The following is an 11,442-nucleotide window of genomic DNA, read 5'->3' on the forward strand; positions in this document are numbered from 1 at the left end:
TAAACCAAAACTGAAGCATTCCATCTTCAAGTCCAGGTTATGTTGGTGAAGGCCCAATTCTACTGTTTATAGCAATTTACACTGCAAGTCACATACATGCATTCATCATTCATCATTCATGATATTATCTCACATTCTGTTGTGTAAATTGACTAATGTGAAAATCCACTGCACAGATTATTCTGGTCTCTATTCATGTATTGAGGGAGAAAATCGTTTACATTCAACATCAATTTACTTTAGCATTTCTCATTAGGGTGCTTTTTTTGAGTGGCCTCACCGGCTCTCATGAAGGCCTTTTCTTGTCTCTATTAACATATACTGTAGAACCTACAGCCAGCATTGCCCCACCGTAAAGCCCTGTTATCTTCCTCTTTCCATACAATACCCAGTGAATATGCACTTGGGCATTTTTTAAATGTGAATTGAAATTAGAACTTGGTAAGTAATACCGTAATACACCGACAGCCTCCTTAAACTGTCTGTCATGCTTTTACCGTCTGCTTTAGGCTCGCTTTACTGGGACATAAGTGATTTGTTAATTATCAACTAAAGCCAGCCTTCTTGAAGGCTTCCACATCCCCCTTTGCGTTTTGTACTAGCTTTGCACATGTCAGCCTTTTCCCTGTAGGCTATTCCTACTGTGTACCCCCCGTGATGCTGTGAGCTTCACAAATTAACCTCAAGATGTGGTCTCGAAGCTCCTGACAGAAACTCATGTTGGGATATGACCTGTTTTCTTAAATCTAATTTGCCATTCAGTCCACGCCTTTAGCTCTTAACTTTTTTAAATTTGTTTTTGTTTTTTGTTGGGTTTTTTTTTTAGAACATATTATTTCAATTTTGGTGCAAATGTGTGTTAGTGCTGGTTACTGTTAAGGTTCAACTAGTAATGCAAACAGACTGCATCTCCTCATCATGCTGAAGTGCACCTTACACCTGAATGTGAAGGTGAACCCGTTCCCGTTCATTTACTGAACAGGCAGATAAACAAAAAGTAAACTGCTCATATCATTAAATAATGCTGCCTTCTTCTGTGCCTTCACGCTTGCCTCGAGCTTAATTTTTTGCTTGTCAACACTTTCCTGTTTCAGTCACGTTCCCTGCTGTGCCCGAGAGACTCATTTTGCACATCTAGGAGCCTCTTCTGAATCGCTCTTTCAGGCGGTTTACTCCTTCCAGCTTCTACTTTTTTTTTGTTTGCTTCATGTGGACTGAGCATAGTCCAAAAACCACCCACACCCATTCAGAACCTGGCTTACATTACCCATCTGTCTCTGTGCTGTCTAAGCCTGTAAAGCCCTCTGCCTCAGGTTCCACTTTTTCCCTGCTGACACTTTCTCTGAAGTATTGTTATACGCATAGACTCTCCAGCATTGCTTTAGCATCCTTGACTTACTTGTTATAGCCACTCCAAACCCCCTTCATATAGTCAAATTCCTAAAAGAAAAAAGGAAAGCCATGAGAAAGTCACAACGTGTCACAGAAACACTGTTTTTTTTTATTTTTTGACATTATTTTGATGTGCAAAGATGTTCGCCCCTCTGAACAGTGCCTACAGATAAAGGTGGTCCTCCACGCAGACTTTTCTTCACTTTTCATGTATATGCTGGCCATTTCAAATCCCCCGACCACATTTCAAAGGAATTCAGATATGTGTTTTTTTCTCTCTCTTTCTTGGCCAATTTCATAACCCTCCATTCCTTCTTTTGATCTTTTTAAATCCCTTGTCAGGCTCATAGGCATCTACAGCCCCTCTTTTTTTCTGAAGGCCTTGAAGAACTCTTTAGATCTTGGTATGATGACACCATGAACTTGAGTGGCAGAACGAGTACCATACTCATACTTAGATGTCAGGGGTCTAAATAAGACAGGCACCATCTGTCACTGCCTAAGCACGGTCTTATCATGTGGACCTAACATCCCTGCAGCTGATGCTTTTGAAGATGTGATACGTGTAGGTGCATGCTTACTTTCTTCATAGCTGTCCTTTTTTTCTGATCTAAAAAAGATGAACTGTTTGATTTCTCTAATGTGATGAGAAAGTTGACAATTTTGCAGGTTTTTAAATTTTTTATTTTTTATTTTCAATTCACACCAGTGCTAAATAAACTTGGGATTACATAAGTAAGTAAAAGTAAGTAAACTTTATTTATTAAGCGCTTTTCACAGACAGACAATCACAAAGCGCTGTACACAAATATTAAAATAAACAGTAAAATCAATAAACATTATATACAATGTAAAAGATCAAATGTAAATAATGTAAAAATATAAAATATGTAGATCAACAAAAGGCTTGTTTGAACAGAAGAGTTTTTAACTGTTTTTTAAAAGAATCCACAGAGTCAAGCAAACGTAATTGTAGTGGTAAACTGTTCCACAGCCTTGGTGCAACAGACTGAAAGGCTCTGTCCCCTTTTGTCTTCAGTCGTGTACGGGGAACAACTAAGAGACTCTGAGTCTGTGAGCGGAGATGACGAGCAGCAGTGTATTTTATAAGAAGCTTGGATAAGTAATCTGGAGCCTGGCCATTTAGTGCTCTGTATGTTAAAACAAGAATTTTAAAGTGAATTCTAAACTCTATTGGGAGCCAATGTAAAGAATATAAGATGGGAGTAATGTGAACACGCTTGGTAGAGCGAGTTAGTAGTCTGGCTGCTGCGTTTTGTATAGCTTGGAGGCGAGAAAGAGATGATTTATCCAAGCTAGTAAACAGGGAATTACAGTAGTCTAAGCGTGATGACACAAAAGCATGAATGAGTTTTTCCAATTCAGCTGAGGAAACCATATGTCGTAGTTTAGATATGTTTCTTAAATGATAGAAACAGGAACGAGACAAAGATTTTACATGAGAGTCAAGGCCCAGAGAAGAGTCAAATATTACACCGAGATTTCGAATATTTGACTTGACAGATGGACAGAAAGAGGCAAGAACCTGACTGATTTTAGAATGTAGCTCAGGAGGAGCTATGATCATGGTCTCGGTCTTGTTAGTATTTAGAACAAGGTAGTTCTAAATCCACATCCACTTATCCAATTCACAGGGGGGCTGGAGCCTATCCCAGCTCCCGTAGGGTGAGAGGCAGGGTGTCACAGGGCTAACACCGACAACGATTCACTCTTGTGGGCAATTTAGAGTCGTCAGTTAATCTAACCCTATTAACTATATGCCTTTGGGTGGAAGCCAGAGAACCCACGCTCCCATGGGAAGAAGACACACACAGAAAGTAATGGACCAGATGTTGGATTCAAACCCTGAGCATTCTTCCATTGTGGCAGCAACGCTAACCACTGCGCCTCCGGGCTGCCTATCTTTGGTATTCCAATAAAAACCTTTGCGTTTTTCCACTTTGTATCAGTTACTAATGTTCTTTAATAATCACACTGAGGAAGTTATGGAGTCATGTTTGAAATTCCCTTTCACCAAAACTTTGTTTTCATGGCTTTTGGACTCCTTGCACACTGTTCACCTGCTCTCGATGCAAAGGGCTTTCAATCAATTTTGCTCAATAGTTCATAAAGAGTCAGCCTCCCAAACATAATTATTTTCAAACACCCCAGGGTTTAATATTGCATTCAGAAACAACTGATTGTTTTTGTTCCAATCCAATCAAAGTCTGGCTCTCTGAACCTGTCAGCTCATTTTCACAGGTGGTGTTCTCTCAGATGGTATAAAAATGGAAATACAAACAGGCTTTTGATGCAGAGCCCGGGGTCACTGAATAACTTGATGAATGCGGGTGGGGGCATGTCAGTGTTGAACACTCACAGTTTATGAAAGAATTAAAGTAACTCCTCGCACCGTGTCTCTCTGTTTATTCCCACTCCTCCTTTGTGTATCCATCCATCTCCATGCATAGAATTAAAGCGCCAATAACAGTTTTTCACTCTGTCTCCTTCTGATCTTATTGGTTTTCGCACCGTGCAGTGTGAGGGCCTCATCACCATCCACAGGACCATTAGTGTCATCTCAAGCACGATATAAACAGACTTAATTATTTCTTTACTGAAGCGTTTTAAAAGGCAAAGACAGATTCAGGACAATGAAGCGAACCTCACACAAAAAGGTTTTGCCAAGCTCAGACTGAGACCTGAGCAACTTTATATTTATACTTGTTAATAAACGATATCTTTAAATGTAGATAAAGATACATAGATAATTGGCAAACCTTCTGGAGGAAACCTGGTCTTGTTAGGAGAGATGGCATCCATCCCACTTTGGATGGAGCAGCTCTCATTTCTAGAAATATCGACAAATTTATTAAACCCCTCAAAACATGACTATCCAGAGTTGGGACCAGGAAGCAGAGTTGCAGTCTTACACGCCTCTCTGCAGCTTCTCTCCTCCTGCTACCCCCCCCAAAAACCCATCTCCATAGAGACTGTGTCTGCTTCCAAAAAGACAAAAAACAAACTAAAAACCAGCAACAAACAACTTAAACATTTACAAAGAAAGAACAATACAGTATCCACATCTGAACCAAAGAGTAAAACAGTGAAATGTGGATTATTAAATATTAGGTCTCTCTCCTCCAAGTCTCTGTTAGTACATGACTTAATAATTGATCAACAAATTGATTTACTCTGCCTTACAGAAACCTGGTTGCAGCAGGATGATTATGTTAGTTTAAATGAATCAACACCCCCGAGTCATTCTAACTACCAGAAGTCTCGAAGCACAGGTCGAGGGGGCGGTGTGGCAGCAATTTTTCACACCAGTCTTTTAATTAGTAAGTAATTAATTTAAGTAATTAATGAAAGACCAAGACAGACTTTTAATTCATTTGAAAGCCTGATGCTTAGCATTGTCCACCCCAGCTGTGAAACTCAGAAACCAGTCTTACTTGTTATCATCTATCGTCCACCTGGGCCTTACACAGAGTTTCTGTCTGATTTCTCAGACTTTATATCTAATTTAGTTCTGAGCTCAGATAAAATAATTATTGTGGGTGATTTTAACATCCATGTTGATGCTAAAAATGACAGCCTCAACATGGCATTTAATCTGTTGTTAGACTCAATTGGTTTCTCTCAAAATGTAAAAGAACCCACCCACCACTTTAATCACACTCTAGATCTTGTTTTAACATATGGCATAGAAACTGAACATTTAACAGCGTTTCCTGAAAACCCTCTCCTGTCTGATCATTTCTTGATAACATTTACATTTACAATAATTGATTACGCAGCAGTGGAGATTGGCTTTATCAAAGTAGATGTCTTTCTGAAAGCGCTGTAACTAAGTTTAAGAATATAATCCAGCCACTGTTATCATCGTCAATGCCCTGTACCAACACAGAGCAGAGCAGCTATCTGAACGCTACCCCAACAGAGGTTGATTATCTTGTTAATAATTTCACCTCCTCACTACGTACGACTCTGGATACTGTAGCTCCAGTGAAAACTAAGGTCTCTAATCAGAAGTACCTGACCCCGTGGTATAATTCTCAAACACGTACCCTAAAGCAGATGACTCGTAATCTGGAGAGGAAATGGCGTGTCACAAATTTAGAGGATCATCATTTAGCCTGGAGAAATAGTTTGTTGCTTTATAAGAAAGCCCTCCGCAAAGCCAGAACAGCTTACTACTCATCACTGATTGAAGAAAATAAGAACAACCCCAGGTTTCTCTTCAGCACTGTAGCCAGGCTGACAAAAAGTCAGAGCTCTTTTGAGCCAACAATCCCTTTAACGTTAACTAGTAATGACTTCATGAACTTCTTCACAAATAAAATTTTTATCATTAGAGAAAAAATTACCAATAATCATCCCACAGATGTAATATTATCTACAGCTACTCTTAGTTCCATTGATGTTAAGTTAGACTCTTTTTTTCCAATTGATCTTTCTGAGTTTACTTCAATAATTACTTCCTCCAAACCATCAACGTATCTTTTAGACCCCATTCCTACAAAACTGCTCAAAGAAGTCCTGCCATTGATTAATTCTTCGATCTTATATATGATCAACCTATCTCTAATAATCGGCTATGTACCACAGGCCTTCAAGGTGGCTGCAGTTAAACCTTTACTCAAAAAGCCATCTCTAGACCCAGCAGTCTTAGCTAATTATAGGCCAATCTCCAACCTTCCTTTCATATCAAAAATCCTTGAAAGAGTAGTTGTCAAACAGCTAACAGATCATCTGCAGAGGAATGGTTTATTTGAAGAGTTTCAGTCAGTTTATCACAGCACAGAAACAGCTTTAGTGAAGGTTACAAATGATCTTCTTATGGCCTCTGACAGTGGACTCATCTCTGTGCTTGTCCTTCTTGACCTTAGTGCAGCATTCGATACTGTTGACCATAATATCCTATTAGAGCGATTAGAACATGCTGTAGGTATTACAGGTATTGCACTGCAGTGGTTTGTATCATATCTATCTAATAGACTCCAATTTGTGCATGTAAATGGAGAGTCCTCTTCACACACTGAGGTTAATTATGGAGTTCCACAGGGTTCAGTGCTAGGACCAATTCTGTTTACATTATACATGCTTCCCCTAGGCAGCATCATTAGAAGACATAGCATACATTTTCACTGCTATGCAGATGACACCCAGCTCTATCTGTCCATGAAGCCAGATAACACACACCAATTAGTTAAACTGCAGGAATGTCTTAAAGACATAAAGACTTGGATGGCCACTAACTTTCTGCTTCTTAACTCAGATAAAACTGAGGTCATTGTACTCGGCGCTGAAAAGCTTAGAAATATGGTATCTATTCAATTCAATTCAATTCAATTTTATTTATATAGCGCCAAATCACAACAAATGTCGCCTCAAGGCGCTTCATAGATACAGAGAAAAGCCCAACAATCATATGACCCCCTATGAGCAAGCACTTTGGCGACAGTGGGAAGGAAAAACTCCCTTTTAACAGGAAGAAACCTCCGGCAGAACCAGGCTCAGGGAGGGGCGGCCATCTGCTGCGACCGGTTGGGGTGAGAGAAGGAAGACAGGATAAAGACATGCTGTGGAATCTAGCATATCTAACCAGATTCTTACTCTGGATGGCATTACCTTGGCCTCCAGTAACACTGTGAGGAACCCTGGAGTCATTTTTGACCAGGATATGTCCTTCAACGCACATATTAAACAAATATGTAAGACTGCTTTCTTCCATTTACGCAACATCTCTAAAATTAGAAATATCCTGTCTCAGAGTGACGCTGAAAAACTAGTTCATGCATTTATTACTTCCAGGCTGGACTACTGCAATTCATTATTATCAGGATGTCCAAAAAACTCACTGAAAAGCCTTCAGTTAATCCAAAATGCTGCAGCAAGAGTACTGACAGGGACTAGAAAGAGAGAGCATATTTCTCCTGTTTTGGCTTCCCTTCATTGGCTTCCTGTTAAATCCAGAATTGAATTCAAAATCCTGCTCCTCACATACAAGGTCTTAAATAATCAGGCGCCATCTTATCTTAATGACCTTGTGGTACCATATCACCCTATTAGAGCACTTCGCTCCCGCTCTGCAGGCCTACTTGTTGTTCCTAGAGTATTTAAAAGTAGAATGGGAGGGAGAGCCTTCAGTTTTCAGGCCCCTCTTCTGTGGAACCAGCTTCCAGTTTGGATTCGGGAGACAGACACTATCTCTACTTTTAAGATTAGGCTTAAAACTTTCCTTTTTGCTAAAACATATAGTTAGGGCTGGACCAGGTGACCCTGAATCCTCCCTTAGTTATGCTGCAATAGATGTAGGCTGCCGGGGGATTCCCATGATGCATTGAGTTTTTCCTTTCCAGTCACCTTTCTCACTCACTATGTGTTAACAGACCTCTCTGTATTGAATCGTATCTGTTAATAATCTCTGTCTCTCTTCCACAGCATGTCTTTATCCTGTCTTCCTTCTCTCACCCCAACCGGTTGCAGCAGATGGCCGCCCCTCCCTGAGCCTGGTTCTGCCGGAGGTTTCTTCCTGTTAAAAGGGAGTTTTTTCCTTCCCACTGTTGCCAAAGTGCTTGCTCATAGGGGGTCATATGATTGTTGGGCTTTTCTCTGTATCTATGAAGCGCCTTGAGGCGACATTTGTTGTGATTTGGCGCTATATAAATAAAATTGAATTGAAATGTCTTTTTATACATGAAATGTCAAGAATGCAATGATTTGCAAGTACTATACGCCCATGTTTTACTCACAATAGAACAAAGAAACCATATTATGTTTAAACTATAAGACAGTTTACGCTTTCATGAAAAATGGGTATAAAATCGGGTATTAAAAATTAGGTATAACAATCCAGCTAATTGGATATAGCTGAAAAAAGCTGAATGTGCACAGAATGAAATTTCAGAATTATTGTTCCTCAGTGTAAAATTGGGAAATCCTTGCATATCTCATCATCTAGATCAGTGGTCCCGAACCCCCGGGCCATGGACCGGTAGCGGTCCGCGAGTCGTTTGGTACCGGGCCACGAGAGATGAGGGCCGGGTGTGAAATTTATGGTTTTCAGGGTTTTTATGGTTATTTTTTAAATTGTTTTTATCGTTAACTTGCTTTCCCCGAGTCTTTTCTCATGCATTATGAATAAATCTTCTAGTATTTTATTTTATTTTTATTTTATTTTGTTGTATTTATCCGCGACACCTTAAAGGCCGGTCCGTGAATATATTGTCGGACATAAACCAGTCCGTGGCACAAAAAAGGTTGGGGACCGCTACATCATCAAAGAGATTCAAACTGTGTGAAAGGGACAAGGCTGAAAACCAGTGTTGGATGGATCGTTGGGTCCTGAACTGGCACTGCGTTCAAAACAGGCATGATTCTGCTGTCATGGGCTTGGGAACACATCCAGAAATCACTGTCTGTGAACACAGTTTGCTGTCATCCACAAATTCAGGCTAAAGGCTCCCTGTGGAAATGGTGGCCTGCACATCTGGAAGGGCACCATTAATACTGAATGTAATAAACAGGTTTTAAGAGCAACATATGCTTCTTTCAAGACATCTCTTTAAAGGTCCAGACCTTCCACCATCTGAAAACACTGGAGCATCATGAAATGAAAAATAAGACAAGCAGATCCAGGATGGTTCAGCAGCTGGAATCTAGTATTAGGATGGGACAACATCAGGATGGGACAACATCAGGATGGGACAACTTTCCTCTCTCAAAAGACCGCCAACTGCTCTCCTCAGTTTCTTGGACATTTACACACTGTTCTTTAAAGAAAAAGGGATGCTACACAGTGGTAAATATGTTGCTATCCCACTATGTGGGAATGTGTGTGTGTTTGTGTCAATGTGTAAATTATGCCGTTGATGCTACTATTCTAGATTTTTTGGTTTTCATGTTTCTTGGTCATCCATTAAAGTCTTTTTTTTCTTTGGTCCTTTCTTCAGTCCACATCTCGACAGAATGCAAGCTGCAGTTCTGGGGATGCTCTGAAACAGTCATCTAGCAATCCTTACGCTTGCCCATTTTTCCTGCTTCAAACATCAACTTGGATGACAAAATCTTTACTTGCATGCTAATATATCCCACCCACTAACAGGTGGTGTGATGAAGGGATAATCAGTGTTATTCACTTCACCTGCAGTAGTCATAACGCAGATGATCAGTGTATCTCTGTGTGCATGAAACAGTACATGACAGTACTCGATAATGACATTGTCTTCCTCCTTAAACTGCACAAGACACGTTCTCCTACTCTCTGCAGCAGAAACTTCGAGCTGGGGTGAAAAGATCATTGACAAAAACTCATCAATATTAACATGAACAGACTCAGGTTCCTGTTGATTCTACCTGGAGTTGGGAGAGTGGATGAATGTTTGAAAGGTGTTCAAATGCCACGATGCCAGTGTTACTGCAGAGGAAGGTTTGCTTGAGTTCAGTGTTTTGGGAGCGTTGTGTAAAAGGTATATGAGGTAAGTTTTAAAAAAACAAAAACAAATATACTGTAATGACATGATTAGAATATTTAACACACAATCATATGTAGTTAGTTATGTGTTGGGGGAGCAGTAACTACTAGTCTCATAAAATACAAATCACACTTTCTTAAAGGTTAAATCAACCCAGTCACATATTTAAACAAAGCTTTTTCCACATAAAGACTCTGCAGTGACAGCTTGTACACAGACTAACCAAGAGACTGAAGGATAGCAAAGTGTAAGTGAAAGATCCATACTAAAGATTCCAGAGTTAATAACAACAGCTCCATCATACTACACCGCTGAGTAAGGACAGAAAGCACAAGTGACACTTTGTGTCTAATTTACTCACCATTAAATGTAATTGTGGCAAGTTAATGAAATATAAAGCCCATTAAATTTGTCTGAGCACACGACTAAAGGAGCTTTTCATATTTGTTTTGACAAGAGCACGTTCTGGAAAAGAGAGGCCCACTTCCTTTAATTAGTCCAGGGAGTGTGCGTTTGTGCTCAAGTGCTAAATTCTCTTCAAGAATGGGATCCAATCAGTTATGAACCAACTGGCACTGCTCAGAGCCAGCCCGAGCACTCATCCTTTTGAATGAGGCTTTTGAGTATATAACTAGAAGCGTCCACATTCCTCACCAATAGCAATAGTTTGCATTTGAAAAAAAAAAGTTTTATAAAATGATTTTCAGCCAGTATTTACTGTTCACATTTACAGGGAAACGTACAGAGACTGCATGGCGTAGTTTAATGCCTCCATCACATTATTGCTGAATGGCATACACTTTTAATTTAGATTAAAGATGATGTGGTTGCCTGAATATTCCTGCCACAAGGGACAGATTTGCACTTTTCTTGCACAGTTATTTTTGCCTTATCTCATATTTTTCTATGAGTTTCCTTTGAGACCACAAAATTTAAGTAAGGTGTTTAAATGAGTCATATAATGTGCGTGGCTGTCGTCGTGGAACGGTGCCATAAACATAAAAATGAAGTGAACAGAATGTGATTTAAGGTTAGCAGCAGTAGTTCACATCATATTGCATTAATACATCATGCACAGAGTCTGATGAAATCCACTAAAAACATTTGGTGACTTTGCTCTAAATTAAGGTTTTCAAAGCTGTTTCCCCACAGTAGGTATACCAGGTGAATAAAAAAAACGCTATATTTTTTTAAAGAAATGGACGACAGCAACCACGTGAAATTCACGAATCTGTTCTAACAGTGAACTACTGGTGAACAGCTGCAGAATTAATTCAATTCAGCTTTATTTATATAGCCCAAAATTCCAACAACAGCTAACTCAATGCACTTTATATTGTATGGTAAAGATCCCACAATAATTATATTCAGTAATAATAATAATACATAATAATAAATATATAATGTATAACAAGAATAAGAATGAATATGATTAAACCTGTGAAATCAGACGATTATTTCTGAAACACTCTGTACTTCTAACACCATCTTTGCTCTTGCAGAATCCTTCCATAGATTTCACCTGATGATTTTGTGAATGCCTCCTTATACAGCTGCGTCCATAAATACA

Source organism: Neolamprologus multifasciatus, chromosome 6, assembly GCF_963576455.1.
Source record: "Neolamprologus multifasciatus chromosome 6, fNeoMul1.2, whole genome shotgun sequence".
Taxonomy (NCBI): Eukaryota; Metazoa; Chordata; class Actinopteri; order Cichliformes; family Cichlidae; genus Neolamprologus; species Neolamprologus multifasciatus.